Source organism: Pseudopipra pipra, chromosome Z (assembly GCF_036250125.1).
Source record: "Pseudopipra pipra isolate bDixPip1 chromosome Z, bDixPip1.hap1, whole genome shotgun sequence".
In the NCBI taxonomy this organism is placed as follows: domain Eukaryota; kingdom Metazoa; phylum Chordata; class Aves; order Passeriformes; family Pipridae; genus Pseudopipra; species Pseudopipra pipra.
This window is the reverse complement of record NC_087581.1, coordinates 62,269,883-62,289,526: the sequence shown is the minus strand read 5'-3', so window position 1 is coordinate 62,289,526 and position 19,644 is coordinate 62,269,883. Positions and strand designations below refer to the sequence as shown.

The following is a 19,644-nucleotide window of genomic DNA, read 5'->3' as shown; positions in this document are numbered from 1 at the left end:
TGGTACTCAGCCAAGGATGCCCACAGGGTCCCAACTTGCAGTAGAAATTAGAGGGTCTTTCTGGTTTTTTTTCTTCCCTTCAGTTTCTCTTCAGCCCCAAAGACTGGCCTTAAATCACCATCTCATTTTGATGTGAGCTGCAGGCAGTTTTCAGATGGCAACATTGCTCACTACTGTGTGAATGGGAATTGAGTCAGCAACTTGGAAAGTAAAGGATTAGCTTCCATAACTGCCCCTTTAAGCCACCCAGTTCTTAGAATCCAGTGAGCTGTTCTACTTTCAAACATAATCATGTTCTAAGAGTAAAAGAATAAAATTAGATTAATTTTAAAATAAAATTAATTATTATTCTCTAAGCAAAATCACACAGGGTCAGTCTCCAGGACATGAAAAAACATATACAGTCTAAACTAGCTTTATAATTAAAAAGACAAGATAGGTACAGTATGCAGTCACTTACAGAAGGGACTGAATCTTTCCAAAATTACACGCTGGTCTTGAGGAGTTCTTTGGGAAAAACTGGAAAGGAAGATACAGAGAAATACCATTCAGTATCATCTGCAGAGTTTTATTTCTGAACATGGAATAATATTTAATATTTCTTGGCACAGGCTCTAATTTGCAAAGCCTTTAAGCTTTGAAATAAACTGCCTTCTACCAGCAAGCTGTATATCCTTCTGTCATTCCTCACACTGCTGCAGGGATGCACATTCACTGGCCAAACACTGCCCACATTAGCAACCTGCTGCCTTAAACATATTCAGTGCCTGCCCTTTGGTTGGCTGGTGGCAAAGAAGCAAGATAAACTGGAAAGGTCAATTGGAAATCACTGAACAGAGTGAACTGTATAGCAGACACCAAGTAAAGCGGGCGATGAGTTCTCAAGCTCTGTGAAAACTGGGTCAAAAGGGTCTGAAACAGAAGCTGTTAAGCAAAGTGAGAAACCAAGGTTGTTACTTCAAAGATGCTCCATTGGTCTGTGGGCCATGATGTGCTTTGCTTTTTGTTGTGCTCTTATCAAGACTGAAGGCAGTTTTGAACGGTAAGACAGCAAGGGTTGTATAAAGCTGCATCAGAAGCAGCAGCCATGTACAAAAGGAGGAAGGTGAGGAGGAAAAAGCGAGAGCAACAATCTCGATAACAGGAAGAAATTAAATCACATGCTTTCAAAGATAGGCAAGGACAGCAGTGAAAACCTTCCACACTCACTAATAGATAAAATCACGCATAGAGAACTTTTCACCTTTCAAGAATTTCATGCAGATTGTCCTTTTAGGTCATAAGATCACAGCTTCCAGCCTTTCCACACAATGACTGTACCTATTGCCTCAAAAGGAGAGCAATAAAACCAGAGATGACTCCATCCTGCTCAGGGGGACAGTAGCAGGACAGTACTTACAAGGATCCTTGTAGTACCCTTTGGGAGGCATTTCAAAGCTTACAAGGCATCACTTTGTGATCCTAGGCAGCTTCAGGTCCTTCATTACAATATATTCAGAGCCCACAGCCCTAAGTGTAGAAACATGGGACCTTGGAATAAGAGATTCATGGCAGGCATGAACACTACTGAGACAACCCATGCTTTCCCTGGTGGGATGAAGTCAGAAAAAGCACTCTGACCCAGGGACTGCAGGAACTGGAGTATGACCCCTAGGCAAGAACAGATTTCTGCACTGAAAAATTTACCTGGAAATTTGTACAGAAGTACAAAGAGCTCAAAGGCTTTACTTAACCATCCCAAAATTGTCTGTTCTTATGTTTTAATTATCTCATGGTGAAAAAAAAAAACAACCAAAACCTATGAAGTAACATCTGTGAACAGGGATTGAAGTGACACCCTACTGTAATAGCAGTTTCTTATAAAAAGAATGCACCAGATCCAGCAGAGATTGTGAGGGAGAGAATAAAAAACGGTGTGTGGTCACTTCAATCCTGTCTTTCTTCCATGACAGCTGAGCCCTGTGTACAGCAAAGCTTGCTCCTTATATGCAGTGGAAATGCAGATTTTGATGTGTGCCACTTCATTATGTTGCAGCTGGAGAAAGAAGAAAAAGAAGCCTTTTTTGTACCTACCAGCTCATGAAAGAAATAAATTGTAGTAAGTTATAAGGTCCCTCAAACCATGGCTTTCTGTAAACACAGAGTTATTTCTAGGTAAGCAACCACCTGCCCATGTAATTTTTTTTTTTTTTTAATAAATGTACTTTAGACATTTAAACAGCCGATATGGAACAGCCTGGTTTTGGGAGCCAGCAACCATGGTGAGTCCTCAGAGTCAGGATGATACTGCAAGGCATGAACTGCGTGTTCAAGTTATATAAGCAATTTTCACTAGAGGATATATAAAATGCCCAAATCTGGTACTATGCCCTATGTTCCTCTGCTCCAGAGTTTGAACACTGAAGCGAAAATCTGCTGCTGCAAAAAAAAAGTTTTTCAGTCACACCAGTACAATCCGCAAGTTTTGAACTTCAGACATTTGAGATAGCTTTCAAGATGAAACTTGATGATTTCATAAGGTTTAAAGATTTGGTTTTCATTTAACTTCAAATTTTAATGTTAGCATTCCTGGAGTTTGGAAAGTTGGGTGTCCAGCTGGATCTCATAGTGTTAAGACTTTTTTTTTTAATTCTGAGGCAAAATAACTTGACATTCACAAAAAGGCAGTTTCTAAGTATCTTTGAAGCCCAATGTGCTTTCCCTTACCATGAATATGTGATTAAACTGGCTGCCAGTAGAATGACTGGTAAATGTTGAGAAGGTTTGCAATCAGCCTGCAAGAGAAAACAATCTACACTCCCTTCATCCCAACTTATATACCATAGTACTACATGAAAATATATCATTATCATTGAATAGAAAGCAACTACATGAAATGAAAGCAATGAATATTTGCTTATCCAGACATTAAATGAGGAAAATACAACTTAGATTGAGGGAAACAAAAAAAGGAGAGTCCTTTTTTTTTTTAATGATACAAACTTTTATCAGACTCTTGCTTAAAAAGGCATGTGAACAACACAAACTTACAATGAACTGGGGAGGGTGTACAAGTACACCTGTGTTGTACCACGTTGTGTCGTAAAGGCAAATTAGCTCATTTCTCACAACATTTGTGAAACCAGGAGAAAAAATAAATGAGGATGGGGCAAGAAGGGAATTTGAAATATAGAAACAGAGCAAAACCACATACTCTTATTCAAATTTCACAGCATCCTCATTTGCATATACATATCTGAAAAGGCAAGTTTCCTCCTACCCATTTTAGGCAGGGTATTGTACAAATTTCTTAAGGGACCACAGTTTGAAAAGATACAACCTGGAGTCCAAGGCATCTCTGAAGCACCAGCAGGATAAGACTTGTGCAGGGATAGAGCAGTCAAGATCAGTTCACAGCAGCAGGTCAGCCCCCTCAGCTTGGTCTGAGGCGCCTGTACTTCAGAGAGGGTAAAAATAGACAGTGGCAGGTTTTTAAGAAAGCACCAGCCTTCTGTAGTGCTGCAGGTTAATGATATTCTGTTAAAGCCATATGGATCTGTGCAGACTAAGGAGAAGGGTGAAGAGGAGAGGGTGATGAAGAAACTGAGACAACAGAGTAGGAAAGCTGAGGAAGAGGAGGAGGGGAGCTGCATCTCCACTGATCTCTGTGACTATTACGCAGAGGCACAAGGTCGTCCTGAAACTGGCGATTTAATGTCCCCACATCCTCAGCCCAGGGGCAAACATTAGTTTGAGTGTCTACTCCCCAGAGGAATTCCCTATTTGGCATAAGCTAAAGAGCAAATAAAGCTCTGTCTGAGCAGCCCGTAATGCAAAACTAAGCCTTCAGCTGTTTGCCTGGGCACCAGCTACCTTTTGTCTGGCATCAACCCCAAGCACTGGAGTAGTGCAGCATCAGCTCCTTACTCCCCTTCTTCTTGGCAGAGAAAGACCCTGACTACTACCCCTGCTGGGATGGGTGCTGGTAGGGGAAGGGGGCCAGCAGGTATAACCTTGAAGCCTATTTTGAATGAGATTGACACTGTATGGAGGCACCAGAGATGGACAGCACTCCAGATCACATGAGGCACCTCCTCTAAAAATGCTTCAGGTTATGTGCAAAACTTTGTCAACATTTATGCAGGCGCCTAAAGCTGAGGAGAAGAGTGTGGCCTCTGTGCTGGATTTGGCTGGGATAGAGTTCATTTTCTCCATAGTAGCTAGTATGGGGCTATGTTTTGGATTTGTGCTGAACACAGGGTTGATAACACAGGGATGTTTCTGTTACTGCCGAGCAGGGCTTACACAGAGCCAATGCCTTTGCTGCTCCTCACTCACCCCACCAGCAAGGAGGCTGGGGGTGCACAAGGAATTGGGAGGGGACACAGCTGGGACATCTGACCCCAAATGACCCAAGGCATATCCCATACTGTATTGGTGTTGTGCTTGGCATATAGAGCTGGAGGAAGAAGAAGGAAGGGGAGGAAGTTTGGAGTGATATTTGTCTTCCCAAGTCACTGTTACACTGCTCTTCTGGAGATGGCTGAACACCTGCCTGCCCATGGGAAGCAGTGAACAAATTCCTCATTTTGCTTTGTGTGTGACTTTTACTTTCCCTATTAAACTGTCTTTATCTCAACCCATGAGTTTTTTCCATTTTTTTACCATTCCAATTCTCATTTACATTCTCCTCTGGAGAATGTCAATTTGCCCAGTAACACATGTGAAACCAAACCTTTTTTTCTAATGCTTTAACTTGCTCTCTACACGCCATACCACTTGGAAGTCAATGTGCTTGGAGGAAACAGTGTCTCAGGGATGACAGCCTTTCCCCAGGAAGGATGTGTGCTGAATATGTCCACCTCCAGACTGAGTTCAGTTGAAATGTGAGCTGGCTGACTCTGGAAGCACGTGCAGGAAAGGCAGGCTCTCTGGTGGCCACGCACACACCACCTCCCTGCTGCAGCCTTTTTCCAGTTCTTCATGTCATGGACCGAGGATGTCAGTGTCACAGTCGGAAGAGGGGTCTGGTAGGATGACAGCTGCCATCCATGCAGGAAGGAAGCTGTAAATTAGCACTCAGTGAAACCCTAATGGACATCAGAGACAGACTGACGCAGGACACTCAGAGCTAAACCATCTCCTTCCCAGAGCTACTCCACATGCCAAAGCTAGCCTGACCCAGAAGCTGCCAACTGAAATCCTATCCCTCAAGCAATGCAAGAAGATCAACTGAGCCCCTTGTGGGCTGAAAGATAAATGCATCCACAGGTGCAGAAGATACAGAAGTGTGGATAATCCCATCTCACAGCAGCTCCACAAAAAAATTGTGCCCACTGTATCTGGCTGACCTGAGTGCAGATGACGGGAGTTAACGCATATGACTGGAAATCCTACAGCATGTCCAAAAGGATCCTTGAAGGTCAAACAGCAAAGCACATGGTAGAGAACCTTCCCTTCTGATCCTTGTCATGTTCATCTTTATTTTCTTGAGACTCACTCTCTCTGTAGCCCTCCTGCTGTCAGCTGCTGCCCCAGCAGGGCACAGGTCCCCCCACGTAGATGATGTAGCCTGGCATCACATTTGGGCATCAGATTGCTTTTCAGCTGTTTGAACTACAGAAGAAAGAGGCTGTTGCTTTCAACCCTGACATTGAAACATCCTCACTATCCCCATGGTTAAGAAAAGGGCAAGATTTCTGAAGCTGAACAAGGCCTGGAAAGCCCTCTATTCTGTGAGACTCTAATGGGACATCTGGCTCCAGTCTGACAACAGGGGTCAGGCATAAGCGCTGCAGCTGATTTTGCAAACCTCAGGAGTCACACTAGATTATTAGAACTGGGAACTGGTGGCATCAAAGCAACATGCTCCTGCTGCAATGATTGGACTGACACCTAGTCAAAAAACCAGAGGCTAAAATGCTTTCAAAAGGTAAAGCAGAATAGGCAGTACTGTAGCTATGAACTTCCCATCTCCAGTAACTATAGATTTTTAAACTTTTCTTTCACTATAGATGGACACCAGCCAACATAGGTGTCACAGGTCTGTCAAGCAACACAGATGTAACTAATTACCTCAGTGGGGGTTGCCCTTTCAGGTATTCAGAACATATGCCATGTGAGTAAAGCCTGCCAGTGCACCTGGCACCTCTGGCAACATGCTGTGCTTTGCTCTGAGACTTTCCCACCTATGGTAGTTCAAGATCTAGAAGTGAATTTAACCAGTAACACAAAGAATGATGAGCAAGACTAGCAAGACCATGATAAAAGTACGGGTAACCAGTGTGCTTTTTCTTGGAGGACTGTGAGCATTGGAATCGTTCTGGCACACCCCAGCAGAGAGATGTAAGGGAATCAGCTCACGCACTGCTGAAATGTATTTGTCACTGGGGGGAAGTACAACAGCTGTTTAGCCATGTACAGTAGCAGCATGTAATAATGTTATGCTAAGAGTGCCTGAATTCATTAGACCTTTGGAGGAATTGAGGAAGGCAAAGTGTAATTACTTGAGCTGGAATTTATCCAGCCTGAAAAAAGCCCGGGTTATTCCTGGAAAAAATTATTATGTGGATTTCCAGAACGAAGTCCATTTTTTAAAAGGACCCAGAATTCTGGGTTCACATTCCTATTAAAAGCTATTCCGTGATGCAAAGAAATAGGCCAAACTGACTTTTCAAATAAAAGATAATTTCAAGGGGTTAATCTCATGCAGGCAGGTCTGATCAATGAAAAATGCAAATCAATATATACCAATTGATTTCATCAGAGCAACAGAGCTGCTTACACTGATTTATAAATGCTGCACGCCTGGCTAAGGTATGTTTACTAGTTTGTTTACAGTATGAGATGGTTATTTAAAATAAAAGAAATAAGCATTATTTTTTTTCCTTCCTCTGGCTATCCTGAAGGCAGCTGTCATGTTACAGATACTCAGAAGCCTATTGAGAAGTGATCTAGTGCTAATGTCAGACTGAGAGGTACTGAGCAGCATCACATCTCAATCATTCAGCAAATTTTGCACCAGATGTGGTTTATTTCTTACTTAAATTGAGTCAATTAAAGAAATATTAAGATAATGGATGAAGATAAGCCACTATTAAGCTAGTGGCTAAGTTAATTGGTACGAACCAGGTAAGTGAAGTGAGTTGAACTGACCATGCTCTTGTGTTTAGACAAAGAGAAACATGCCCAAACTCAGTTCTGAGACTTTCAGCAGCAGGGTCTCTGCAGTCAACTCACCTGGAGCACGTGGTGTTTCAGTTGTCTATCTATGCAAACCTGCATAAATCCCGAGCTGTCTGAGCTCCATGCATTGTTCTCCAGTCCATCAGCTGCCTGGCATGTGCCAACAAGGTAGGCTGATGCTGAACCTCCCAGCAGAAGCCATCTGGGATCTGATGCAGTTTGTGTGGTTCTGACCTACCAACCCTGGGGTCTTGTCACCTTGTTCTGAAATTAATGCAATTGCAAGGAACAATTTAGGGCATGCCCTCACTGGAGGAGGCTCAGCTGCTAAGGTAACCGGAAGCCGTCTTCCAGGACACGGTGTCCCACATCTAAGGCGAGTGGGACATTTTTATTATTAGAAAGCTACGATATATATCTTTGCCAGATTCCACTAGGTCTTTTTACACTTACTTTGTCAAACTGAAACCCTGATAGTATTCATACTGGTCTTTTTGTCACATGCTTTTGATAAACACAGACCTGACAATTACAAGCTTTATTAAAAAAAATAAAAAAAAATAAAATTTGCAAAGAGAATACTAAAATTTTTCTTGCTCATTCACACATATTCATATACTGACTAAAGTGAACACAGGACGACCTTTTAGAGATCATGTGCCTATGGATAGCTGGAATTCATGGAACCTTTGGCTTGTATTAATGAATTACACTAATGAATTTTGTTTGGTTAATGGAAGTTGGGTGTTCTATTTGACTCTTCATATCTCAGATGTACATTTAAGAATTTGATCCAGTTAATGTGCACTTAAACTTTTTTCCAGCAAAAATGTCCCTGGCACATATGGATTGACAAAGCTGATGACACTGTCCCAAAATTGTCTCTGTAGTGACAGTGGGCAGCTGTTACACAACTCAATGCCGAAGACCGATCTGGTTTCATCTGCAGGCAGCCACGGAATTGTCTGCCCTCCAAACATTTCAGCAGAAAGAAAGAGGGATCCTAGCCAAAGGAAATGAGAAAGTGATAGGCATAAAAAGAAGAATCAGCTCAAATACCACAGAGGGTGATGGAATGAGTCTAAACACAGGCACAGCTTTGCTCTTGTAAGAGGCTTAGCACTGTCTTCCCAAAGCTAACTTTCACACAAGGGACCATTTCAGCTCACTCTAAAGAAGAAATGAAGAGTTTAAAGGCATTCCAAGAATACCAAAACAAATTCAGTGCTAACATGAAAGGGAAAATAGCTACCATCAGCAAAACATTTGCTCTGCTAGCACAGTCATACTGCTGAATTCATTCCTTTTCCTAAGTACATTTGTGACACACTCCAGAAATATAAATTTTGGGGGAAGACAGAGAAATCATTTCAACACCCCTCCCTGTACCAAATCTCCCAGGAAAGAATAAAAACTAGTGGAAGTTCAAAGCCAGGCTCTGCAGCACCAGTGGTTGCAGGGACTAAAAATGCACAGCTGCAATCATGGAGGTAAACTTAGCTCTATCTAGTAGAAGCCATCTCCCAAACTCAGGGCTAATTATATGATGCTGAGAGAAATTGCTACAGCACACTCCTCTGACACAGGCTACACCAGCTCCTGTCTCAGGTGATTACCAGTTCTGAGAACAGGCATTATCCAAGGAGGAAGCATAATAAATGCCTTTTCCTCCCACCCAAAGAGTAGGGGAAGGGATTTAATTTCTTCCAAAGCTATAATGATATAATGGTCTTGTTCACAAATAAGGGAGAGTCATATCCTAGTCTTTTGAGGTTTTTAGTAAAATGTCCATTAAATTTAACAGGATCAAGACGGGGTCTTTGATCACAGAGGATGAATCTGTCAAATAGATGTTGCTGAGAAATTTTTTATCCAGTCTTTGTCCCTCTGCCTGATTACATGCTGTGCATCTAGCACCTGAGTAGGAACTATGGAAAAGATCCTGACAGGGACACAGGGTCTGAATGAATGCTAAAATATCACTAGAAACTTGTTTTGCTGAAGTCAGGGATCCTGCAACAAGCCATGGGATAACACAGCTACTGGTGGCTCCCCTTGGGCAAAATAGGGTGGTATTTAGGGCAGGAATTCACGATAGGAACCAATAACCTTACTAGAAATATAGGATAATGCTCTACAGTTTAAGCTCAAGGACTACCTGCTTCATGGCTGTTTTCAGTGTATTTAGCAGCAGACCACATCATCCGTGAGACAGCTTTGCCCTGAGGTGGGGTAGGAGTATAGAAGAAATCGAATGCATGATCTGGGACCCAGAGGCAAGGTAGTACCTAGCAATCACACCCACATATTTAGTGAGGTCTGAAAATCAAAAAGCAGCATAATCAGGTAAAATGCACTGTTCAGTGTTACTACTGGGGCTGAGCATGCCTCTGCAAAGAAATACGTACCATATGTAGTCACTTGGTGTTAAAACATCCACAAGACCTTGCCCCTAGCCTCATGGTCCCATGAAGATTTTCTTCTCTGGAAAATCAGCAGCAGATATCAAGTCAGCTTTAGAGGCCAGACAGACTCTCAGGCACTGCAACACAGCCAAATACCCCATCTGTTCATGCACCAAAGCACAAAGGACACACAAGTTTACAACCTGGGGGCTCTTATGCATACAGCATCCTTAGAAACCACACGATGTTCTTGAGAGCAGATATTTAAAGGTGATTAAAAAAGAACCAAAAAACAACCAGCAGATGGTTTCAAAAGGAGTGACAACTGCAGCTCACCTATCTGCACCCAGCAGTTGACATGAGTGCTCCTGGTAGACAAAGTTATTGTTCTGGCAGGCTGAGCTCTGGCGAGGGAGTAGCACACCAGGTAGGAGTCAGCACAGCAGTGCCAGTGACCTCAGGAAGCCACCATGAAATGCCCAGAGGACTGGTCAGAAAAGGATAGGAGTAAAAACTGCATCAATGTGGCACAGGCTGCTTATATAAAGCTACTCCTCCTAAAAAAAAACCCAAGCCCCCTTCTTAATAGGGTCCTTGGAGGCTTTTGGTGGAAAGAAATCGAAGCTGATAGCACTAAGCCAGTATTCACCTGTGAGGAGTCTGGCCTTGTGAGTCAACAGCACATTCTGTCACACAGATAAGGCAGAAGCATCTGCTATGGGAAGCACACAGTGTGCATTTTAGAAGCAATTGTGTTCCATCCTTGCTACCTCCTGGCTGTCAGCACTCAGCTTCAACAGAGTGGCTGGGCACTGCAGCTACCCTCTGCTCTGTGGTCCCTTCAGACTTGGGAAGTGGGTCACCAACATCCCATCATCCAACCATGGGGGAAATCGTCAACAGCCTTAAGGATTAGGAGGTGGAAAGCAGATAGCTATAGCAAATGAAGTCACACTTGATGTTCACTGTAGCTGCTTGCCTCCAAAATGGTCAGACAGGACTGGGAAGGAAGAGTTTATGCATCACCAGCCTGCAACAAGGGATAAAAATCGTAATGTGTGTGGCTTTGTGGAGCCTCTACAGCACAGCTCTGTTGCCATGACACAGGGGAAATGTTCCAAATTCTGCCCATGTAGAATTTCTGGGAGTGGGAGAGAGTGAGGTAAAAATTACACATAATTAGGTGCTAAGAAATGCAAGCTGATAATCCCACTTAAACTTTTAATTTTCACTTCCTTAAACAAGCTTAAACAAGAATCTAGGGGTTCTAGTTTGGGTCAGCATTTTAGAAAGAAAAGCACGGAAGATTTTCTCGATCTGTGTGTCTCTGAGCAGACGATTTGTAGAGAGTAACCCCCAGCTTAAGCAATTTCCCCAACAGAGTTGTTATGTATACATATCCACAATCCAATTTCAACCAAATGTGAAAGAAAAATTTATCTCTGTGGCTTTCACCTAAGTTTCTGCTGGTGTCTGAAAATGGGGAGTTGGGTATTATCCTCCCAAAGGAAAAAGAAAATATATTAGATATTCAAATATTCATTTCAAAGAGACTTTCCCAATTAATTCTAGTGATGATGGAAATACCTGATCTCAGTCATGTGAAGAACTGTACCCTGCTGAAAATGACAAAGAGCTTTTAGTTCCTGCTGTGGTGCCACCTTATTCCCCAGGTGAGACCTTCCAGCTCAGGTTCTTCACTCTTTTTCTCTGTCCAGAGCCACACTTCTCTTCCCAAGCTATGCAATCACATGCTACATAAGGTCCAACCTGCCATCTTTGCTGTCATCCACTCACCCGTGATTTGGAGTCAAATACTTCACCATCACTGCTATACTTTGTAAACGTGAAGCAGTGCAGACAGTAAGGGAAGGTAAAATCCTCCTACATGTTTTCCCATTTGGACAGATCCTCAAGTGGAGATAACCAGTTTGCTTGTAGGTTCACTGTCAACCCACATCCCTACTCTGTTCCGGATTACATCTGAGACTCCTGCAGGATCCTAAAGACAAACTGTGCAGTTGTTAGGTAGGGTCAAGCTTTTGAAAGCTAATGTAGGAAGGGAGGACACTCTTTCCTGCCATCTGGGAGATGTAGGGTCCTTTTCTGGTTCTCTTAGGCTTTGTGGGAGATCCTGTGAAACCCTTGAGGTTGCACATGAAGTCACACTTCATACACTGATACATGAGTATCAGTGTTTGCCACAGTCACAGATGCGGGGATCATTGTGGTGGCAGGAAGTTTGGTTCCTCAATCTTCACCAAGATGCTGAAAGAGACAATACTCATAATGGGGTGCACTTAGCACTCATGGTGCTCAGTCAAATGACTCCGATGGGCAAATCACATACGAGGGACATTATTCGGTTCTTAAGAACCAGCACTTACGTCAGTTTTCAAAGCCTTTGGACTTGGGTTAAGGTAACATCTGACAACAAACAACATGACACAAAAAATCAGAAGGAAGCAAGTGTTTTGCCTTGATAAGATTAGTACACTCTTCAGCAAAAGTGTCTATTCAAGTCCTGGCTGTTTACCCCATAAATTAATCTAATGAGTAGCCTGTGAAATAAACTGTTAGAAAAGCCCTTGTTAATTTGTATCAAAGTAAATGGTTATCTAAAATAGACTCCACAGGGACTTTCTTAATTAGTCTGTTGTCAGCTGGGACTGGAAACGCTTGTGGCAGCACGAGGCTAATTAATTACTCATCCTGCCACATTGCAGCTTCCTGTCAAAGCACAAGGTGCTTGTCAAAATACCCCAATGGCTGGTTGCTCCTTTTCAGAGACCATGACAGCGGTAGATGAGGGTCCCAAACTGGCCTGTGCTCACTCTCCATAGGTGGATGGGTTGAGGAGGTGTTCAAGCCAAGTGGCTGCACCTCAGATGAGCTGTCTGTCTAGACAAGGAGTCTTTGATGCCCATATTCCATGGCTTCAGCTGAATGTGGCTTCCTGAACAGAAAATGAAAACAAGGCTTGGGAAGTGGACGTTTGGGGTCTACTGAAAGCCTCAAGGACATGCTTACCCAAGGGTCTTTATCCTGTGTCAGGATGGCACTGCACAAGCTGTGCCTGTCTGCTTGGCAGTCAGGAAAGCAGGAAGCACACTGGCTCCTCCTTTAGGAGTGTCATCCCCTGTAGGTCTTGAGACCAGACCTCTGATAGCTGTCGTGCTGTTCCAGGGCTTTTGGGAGCAGGCCAGTGAGAGGCAGTGCCCACACTTGTGGTACACTGACGACCCAAAATGCCATCAGAGCCTAAGGAACCACCTGTACTTTGCAGGAAGGAGAAAAAAGCCTATTATAAAATTTCTGTTACCTTGTCTTCCCTACCACCATGCAGAGAAAGATATGTTCTTTGGTGGAAGTGAATTAAACAATTTTGCACATATGCATTGGACAGTATTTCACAGCGGAGCAAGAAAGGAATTTGCCACATTGCCTTATTTGTAGGCTGGAAATCCCTTGACAGAGGACATAGGGTACCTGATGCCTGATACTTAATGTAGAGATGGAGCCTCACCAGAGAATGGGTTTTGATGGGCTGTGAAGGGCCAGCATTGGGTAAGTGTTCACTGGGGCCCTCTAAACCCAGCAGCAAGGTTAAAGCTCATCTGTGGAGGATGGTAAGACACATCAATATTCAAATGGAGCTGCCCTGAGTGGCCTAGGATGCCTCTGCTCCATACAGAGTGCAGAGTAGATGAAGGTGGGCAGAGGAACAGGTTTGGCCATTCTGAACCTGTGCTCAAAGTTGATTTGCACCACCCCTTACTCCTGTAGGATGGCTGGAGACCTTCATGTGCTCTGCTCCTCCTCTGCAACATATGTAGCTGTTTTTTACGGCATTCTTCCCTGCATCTTCAGAGATACAGGTCTGTTCTACAGAAAGGGAGTGAATTAGCTGTGTATTTACACCCACGCTTGCAATCAAAAGGCTTTTGATATGCCCTGATATCAGCATGCCAGGTTTTTACCAGCTCTAAGTATTGCAAGCACTCCAAGTGTACAGCTATAAAAACTTTAATACCCTCCCTGCATCAAATGCCTTTGAAACACAAGAACACCCTATTACGTTGGAAGGCGTGTAACACTGGCAGAGTCCTCCCCCATCACTGTCCTTCAACCTTTGTGGTTACACACCTCCTCATGTAGTAAACACCAGAATCTGATTTATACATTCACGGTGCTGTGCCCTCAGCACAATGAACATATAACCCTACCTTTAAATCCTGCTTCCTGACACAGTGCAGAACCGTGACTGACTCATGGTTGTCGTCATCTCACCATCTGCAATGGCTTAGTTAGATAATGGATACTATGGGTGCAGCTTCAGGAAAAGTGGTTGAATCCATGCACTATGCATGGAGGAAAACAGCAATATCTTCCTAACAACTATTTCTTCACATCCTTCCTCCCAAAATCCTCAGGGTTGGTACCTGTGGCTAAAATTCAAACCGTGTTTCCTCTGAAGTCAATTTCCAGTAGCTCACACTCATTGGAAGAAAGCCTGGAGAGACTTCTTTCGCTCCCTGACCTTGGTCTGATGGACCTGACGGCCAAATACAAAAAGGAGAATTGCGCAGCATGTACATGCTGATGGTTTGATCCCCAGCTGCTCTGATTGCTGGCTTTGGGCATCGATCACCAGGACAGCAGAGCTGACAGATACCTATCTGGTGGCTAATCACTCACCCCTGGGACTTCAGAGAGGGCCTGAAAGATCTTCACCACCAGCAACTAGCTGGGCTGAGGTGAGATGTGTCTGCTGAGGAGCCTCTGTGGCCCTGCAGCTGCTGGAGGGCATTGGCTGAGGAATCTGCTCTGAGATACACAGCTTGTGGGGTGGTGGCAGGTAAAGCAACAGGTATTTCCCAAAGGCAGCAAGAAGGGGGGCTGCTAGGGAAGCGCCTGAGAGCTGAGGAGCTACCATGGGACTGCAGCAAACTGCTCTGGTGCCTCCAGTCAGGTGATGGCTGATGGTCTGGTGGACCAGATGGTGGAGGGAAGCCATCACCATTTGACAGGGATCAGACAGACTGCCTCCTGAAAAAAAGCAGATTTCATGTTATTCAAGAACACAGCTGCTCCATGCCTTATGTCACATTGCATTCTTTCCCCCAGAGAACACCTGGTGCACCATGCAGATTTCACCTCCTTCAAAGGGAGCTACTTGCATCCCCTTCTCCAGTAAAAAATGCCTTTTGCCCTTCTTCTGCCTCCAGTGCCCCTGCACACAGTGATGAGAGACTGCTCAGGCTGTGCACACCCACATACACACATTCATCCATCATTTTCTCTGCCATTAAAGAATCACAGAGTGGTGCACATTGGAAGAAATTCCTGAGGTTCATCTGATCCAACACCTCTGATCAAGCAGGGTCATCCACAGCAGTTTGCCAGGACCATGTCCAGATGGCTTTTGAGTAATTCCAAGGTGGAGACTCCACCACCTCTTTGGGCAATCTGTGCTAGTGCTTGGTCATCCTCAAAATGAATCCTCAGGTCATCCTGAGGTTCAGAGGGAATCTTCTGTGTTTTAATTTGTGCCTACCACCTCCGGTCTTGTCCCTGGGCACCACTTGGAGCCTTGCTCCATCCTCTTTGCAACCTTCTTGCGGGTATTTATATACATTGACAAGATCCCTCTGAGCCTTCTCTTCTTCAGGCTGAAGAGTCCCAGCTCCCTCACACTTTCCTCATAGCAGAGGTTCTCCAGTCCCTGAGTCATCTTAATGACCTTTCCATTGGAAAGTCCATTGAGGAAATGATTCTCTCCAGTATGTTCATGGCTCTACTGTACTGAGGAGCTCAGAACTGGACGAAGTACTCTAGGTGTAACCTTACCAGTGTGGAGGGGCAGGATCACCTGCCAGCTGGCTGGCAATACTCCTCCTACTACAATGCAGCCCAGACCACAATTCGCCTTCTTTGCCACCAAGGCACACTACTGGTTCAACTTAATATCCACCAGGACCCCCACGTCCTATTCTGCCAAAATGCTTTTCAGCTGGGCAGCACATAGCGTGCATATATCTAATATATCTATAGAGATATATATTTGTGTGTATATATATATATATATATATACACACACACACGTGTGTGTGTGTATAGGTATAGGTATGTATGTATATATACATATGTACATATGTGGGGGGGGTTAATTTTTTTTCTCTCCATGTGCAGGACTTGGAATTTCTCCTTGCTGAATTTCATCAGGTTTTTGTCAGTCCGTTTCTCGAGCCTGTTGATGTCCCTCTGGATGGCAACATGACCCTCCAATACCAGCTGCTCCTCCTAGTTTTATATTATCTGAAAAATTTCTGATGGTGCGCTCTGCCTCATCATCCAGCTCATTAATGAAGATTAATGAGCAACCAGTATTGAGTCTTTGGGTACACTGCTTGTCACTGGCATCCAGTAGATGTTGTACCATTAAACACCAACATTTGGTCTGCTCATTCAACCAGTTTTCTGTCCAACTCACTGCTCACCCAAGCCATATATTAACTGCTCGTCTATGATGATCTTACAGGAGACAATGTCAAAGGCCTTACTGAAGTCCAAGTAGACAATATCCACTCATCTACCAGGCCAGTCATTTCACTGTAGGTTATTTGATCAAGTATGACTTCGCCTTTGTGAATCCATGCTGACTGATCCTGACTGTTTTCTTGTCATTTGTATGTCTGGAAATGTTTCCCGGGATTAGCTGCTACATCTTAGCAAGGTGAAGATGTGGCACTAAATAATCAGAGGTCAGGCAATCAGGAGCGCTATGACAATGATTTCACTGCCTGCTTCATATCCACAGCATAGACTATTTTTAAAGAGATATTTGCATAGTTTGAGCTATATACTTCAATGAAGTCCACCCCCATTAAAATTTGTTTCAAGTTCGCTTGTCTTGGGAAGTCTCTCTTCCAGAGCCTGCAAGGAACATAGGAATAGTCTTTTGATGAGTTCCCTTATTTACTTAATTTTCTTAAACAGACAGGAAGGGTGTCAGCAAGCTTCATAGAAAGAATTAGTCATTGCAAGGGCCCTAATACTTGGTCATACATTTCTACATGATTATGCTTAAAACTGCTTTAAAGGTGTTTCACCACACCCAAAATTATTAGCTTCTTCTGTAGAGTTAGGTCGAGACAACCTGACATTGATTATTTTCCCTTTCTCTTTCTCCACAGACAAGCAACTTGAGTAGAGACACCTTTTCAGAAGTGTTTGCTAAGTTTTTTGGAACAAAGCATGCTACCCATTATCTACCACTGTGCATAACTCACTGTACTTGTGACTTCCCTGAGTTTATTGCAGCTTTTGAGTAATCTTCAATAGAAGCAATAAAGTATATTTAATAAGAAGTTTCCCAAAGGGAAAGAGCATACCAGGAAATATGATGCAGATGGACAAAGTTCCCATTGAATGATACAGGCTAATTTATTAGCTGTTGATGTGGCTCATACGGCAGCCTGTACTTCTTCCACAGCAATCCTGCTAAGTCCCCACCTCAAGATGGATGCTTGACTCACTGCCAGGGTTTTTGAATCCCACTCCTTCTGTGAAGGCTCAGTGACAAAGCACAAGCCCTTCAGACATCTGTTGTTTCCCTTTTGCCCCCTTGTTTATTGATCGAATGCTCTTATCAGGAGAATCCTCCCACATCCAGCCAATCAACCAGCAATCAGCAGTCAAGCACATATGATTGTCAACAAAGATCAAGACTCAGGGGCATCAGTGAACAGCCAGAGTCCAAAAAGCCTCCCTCTGGTGAACTTTTTGTGCTTGAGGACATGAAAACACAAAGAACTGCCTGGGGCTTTGAGCACAGTTCAGAAGCATGGAAGAGCCATAGACAGATGTAGCTAGACAGATTCCCTAAGAAATATAAATAAGGTAATTTGGTATGTGGAGCTGGTTGAACAACAAGCATTGTTAAGTGGGAAAAAAAAATCTATTAACTGAGGTGCGTGAGGATCACAGCACACAGTTGCACAACACAAAGAAATTCTCAAGTATTTCTTCTTGTGGATGTTGCCAAGAAAACACAATGTTCAAGAAGGCCTGGAGATGGATGTGGTGCATTCAGCATCCACTTTAGCAAGCAGTACTTGCTAGGACTTAGTGAAGCAGCTCTTGAGCAGGTTTGAAGTGCCTGCCAGTGACCTCAGCAGTATGATTGTCTGCCCAGGGTAATGGGCTGGCTCAAATATGTTCACAAGTGCCTAACTGTAAAAGCTTGAAACTTGAGCATCCCAATCCTTGTCAGCAAAACTAGTCCTGTGTTCCATATCCAGATTATAGGTAGGACTTACATGATCCCACATTCAGAAGCAGTATCAAGTTTTAGCATTGCCACAGAGCTTGGAAGGTGGAAATAAGAGTCTAATTTTACCTGTTATTAAGAACTTCTAGAGTCCTCATATAGTGTGGCTGAGATCTTATCAAAAAGCCAGCTGTCAGTTGTAGTGCATTAATTTGAAACTCCATCTGCCAGATCTTTTAACTGTAGGATATTAAACAATGTACCACACACACTTTTCCATGGATTTTGCAGTACTGCCTGGTCAGAGAAAGGCTTTGCTTTTGCAAAAAGCCATTGACAGAAGCACACAATCATATCTGCAAGGTAACGGGTTGAGAGAAGGGTTTAAGAAAAATTACCTGGTACTCAACCAGTACCCTTTCCAGCACATCCATCTTGATCCATTCTTTTCTGATCTCTACCATCAAACCTAAATAAAAACCAGAAAGAATGTAGCACATCTAAAGTTGTTGATCTGGATAGCTGTTTTGATTGTTCCATAGTAATAAAGAAAGATCAAAGAAAATGTGCCCCTCTGATTAACATGACAGGAAAACTGGTAACGATGGATGAGAGAAGGCTGAGGTACTCAACTGTTTTGCTTCACTCTTCATTGCCAATCTCTATTCCCTCACCTCGTGAGTTGATGGACTGCAAGATGGAGGCCTGGGAAGAAAAGGGCTTCCTACAGTATGAGGTCACTTTCATGATCACCTCAGGAACCTGAACATACATGTCTATGGGATCCAACAAGATATCTCCCAGAGTCCTCAGGGAATTAGCTAGTGTAGTTGGTAAGTCACTTTCCATCATATTCGCAAAGCCATGGCAATCAGAAGAAATTCCCAGTGATTGGAAAAAGGAATGGATTGATTGACTACATCAGTGGACAAGGGAAGGGCTATGGATGCCATTTACCTGGACTTCTGTAAAGCCTTCAACGTGGTCCCCCACAACATCCTGCTATCTAAATAGGAGATAGATGGATTTAATAAGTGGACTTTTAGATTGATAAGAAATTGCTTGGATGGTCACATTCAGAGGGTAGTGGTCAAGGGCTCAGAGTCTTGATGGACATCAGTGACAAGTGCTGTCCCTCAGGGGCCTGTACTTTGGACCAGATGACATATGTCTAATGACATAGATAAAGAGATTGAGTGCACCCTCAGTAAATTTGCAGATGACACCGAGTGGAGTGGTTGACACACATGAAGGACAGGATGCCACCCAGAGGGACCTTCACAACATGGAGAAGTGGGCCCATGGGAATCTCATGAGGTTCAACAATTCTCTCAGCCTTTCCTCATAAGAGAGGCACTCCATCCCACTAATCACCTTGGTGCCCTACTCTAGATGCACTCCAACATGCCCATGTCCTTCTTGTGCTGGGGACCCCAGAGATGGATGCAGCACTGCAGGTGTGGTCTCACCAGAGTAGAGTAGAGGGGCAGAGTCCTCTCCCTTGCCCTGCTGGCCATACTGCTTTTGATGCAGCCCAGGATAGAATTGGCTTTCTGCAAGCTCACATTGCTGGCTCCTGTCCAGCCTCTCATCCACCAGCACCCCCAACTCCTTCTCATTAGGGCTGCTCTTGTTCCGTTCATCCCCCAGACTGTATTGATACTGGGGGTTGCTCTGACCCAGGTGCAACATCTTGCACTTGGTCTTTTTAAACCACATGAGATCCCTGTGGGCCCACTTCTTGAGCTTGTCCAGGTCCCTCTGGATGGCATCCCATCCCTCAGGCACATCAATTGCACCACT

At 43.8% G+C, this 19,644-nt stretch overlaps 1 protein-coding gene across 12 annotated transcripts in view; it reads right to left on the bottom strand.

Annotated features, from left to right (window-relative positions):
* TOPORS (TOP1 binding arginine/serine rich protein, E3 ubiquitin ligase) overlaps window positions 1-19,644 on the bottom strand; it is a 57,403-nt gene that overhangs the window by 33,883 nt on the left and 3,876 nt on the right. For 5 of the 12 annotated variants that reach the window (XR_010426682.1, XR_010426679.1, XR_010426676.1 and 2 more), the window contains exons 1-3: window positions 4,531-6,544; window positions 1,244-4,266; window positions 461-519 (exon numbers count right to left, since the gene is read on the bottom strand). The gene's annotated coding sequence lies outside the window, so the exon portion shown is untranslated. Of the gene's footprint in view, window positions 1-460; window positions 520-1,243; window positions 4,267-4,530; window positions 6,545-19,644 lie in introns of those variants that run through there. The other 7 variants (XR_010426681.1, XR_010426677.1, XR_010426685.1 and 4 more) reach the window with 7 other exon arrangements.